The sequence below is a fragment of the Arvicola amphibius genome, chromosome 5 (genome assembly GCF_903992535.2).
Source record: "Arvicola amphibius chromosome 5, mArvAmp1.2, whole genome shotgun sequence".
NCBI lineage: Eukaryota > Metazoa > Chordata > Mammalia > Rodentia > Cricetidae > Arvicola > Arvicola amphibius.
In genome coordinates this window covers 137,403,782-137,405,525 of record NC_052051.1, presented here as the reverse complement: position 1 = coordinate 137,405,525, position 1,744 = coordinate 137,403,782, and positions in this window count along the sequence as shown.

The following is a 1,744-nucleotide window of genomic DNA, read 5'->3' as shown; positions in this document are numbered from 1 at the left end:
AAGAAATGGTAAGCCAAGCACGATGGGGCCTTAAATGGGAGGGGAAGCTTCCATTTAAAACCTGGAGGAGAGCTTCACTAAGAGAAAAATAAAAAAGATCAAGAAAGAGAATCACTTGGGAGGGATGCCAGAGGGAGGGGTGGGAAAGCCAGAGGAACCTCTTCAGAGAGCATCCCTAAGAGCCCCTTCCCAAGAAGATCCCCCTTAGGATCCTCTGGATCCATCTCCACAACACAGGGAAGACTTGACTTTCATTAAAAACCTTTCGGTCTCATGTCACATATGTGATTCAGTTCTACCTAGCATACATAACACGTGCTGTTTAGGGGCTGCTCTCGGGCCACAGCATAGAGAGAGCTGTGTGGAAGAGACGGCTTGATCTCCGGGCTGTGGGATTCAGCCTTTTAAAAGTGAAGTCTTTCCGAGTCAGACTCCAGTTCTAACAGACTTCAGTTTCCCAGTGCACTGGGCCATGGCATATAAAAATCTATTCCCTTGGGGGTTTTGTTTGTATTTTCTATAATCAATGCTTTGTTGTTAAATTTGGAAGAAGGTGGTTCTGTGAAGGACAGAAGGATATCTCTCAATGCATAGTTTGAAACAGCTTTATTGCCCAGTTGGTTTCTGCACCTTTTAAGACTTCACGGATTTTAGTACATAATTTAGTAGTCTTTGGTAAACTCAATCCAGAAGGCAGGATGTTGATCTATGTAATAGAACAGCTGCCCCAAAAATGTGATAGTCACATTTATGAAGGCAGGCTTCATTAAAAACAAACCATCAAAAGGGAACCATGTTATTCTGCATTAATCACTCCCTACTCTGCCTAATACAATCAAGATTTTTATTTGTGCCGTGTGTCTGCCACAGGTCATCTGAGAGTTCTGCTCTGGCAGGACAAGTGAGCACTGTGGGGCACAGGGCCAAAGAAATGGGAACCTGAGTACATCATGTGCCAGCAGCAAGTTGTCTAAGTGAGAGACCTGTGGTTGTCTGAACGAGAATGCCCCCACAGACTCACACTTTTGTAACACTTGCTCTTTAGTGGATGGCTGTTGTAAAAAATAGGAGGCATGGAAAAACGGGATTGCTCCATTTTTAAAATCAATGTTTGCCTCATTTTTTTTTTCTTTCAAGTCGGTATGTCTTTAGATCATCAAATCAAAGTGCGTCTGGGATGTTTGCTGGCAGTAGTCATATAAGAACAAAGGCCACCACTATCTCTCAGCCCCTTTATGGGACTACAAATGCTCTGGTGACCAAAAAGGAATTTGAACACGTCACCGGATCCTGAGAAACATGAATTCAGAGTCTAAGAATCTCTCTGGACTATTATTTTTACAACTTATCCTAAATTTAAATATCAAGTTATATTATCAATTTCCACTCAGAGTTAGGGACAATATTGTATAGCAAGTGTCTAATTGTCGGTTTTACATTCTAATTAAGTCTAACTGCGAAACAATACCATTCACATTTACCTCATCTGACCCTGTGATGAACTCTTCTTTTGGATGGTATGTTCATTAGTCTTCGACTTCCCCGGAGAGCAGCCTTTATAGCAGTATGTTAGGACATAAATGACTGGTATTTTAAAAGACTCAATATACAGTAACTCTGACAAAGCAAAAACACCTGAGGACAGATAAATACTGTTGTTCTTCTGGAAGATAACTAAAATAATGTAAATGATTAAGAAAATGTGTTCTTAAAGAGAATGAACAAACAAATAAAACTAAAAACA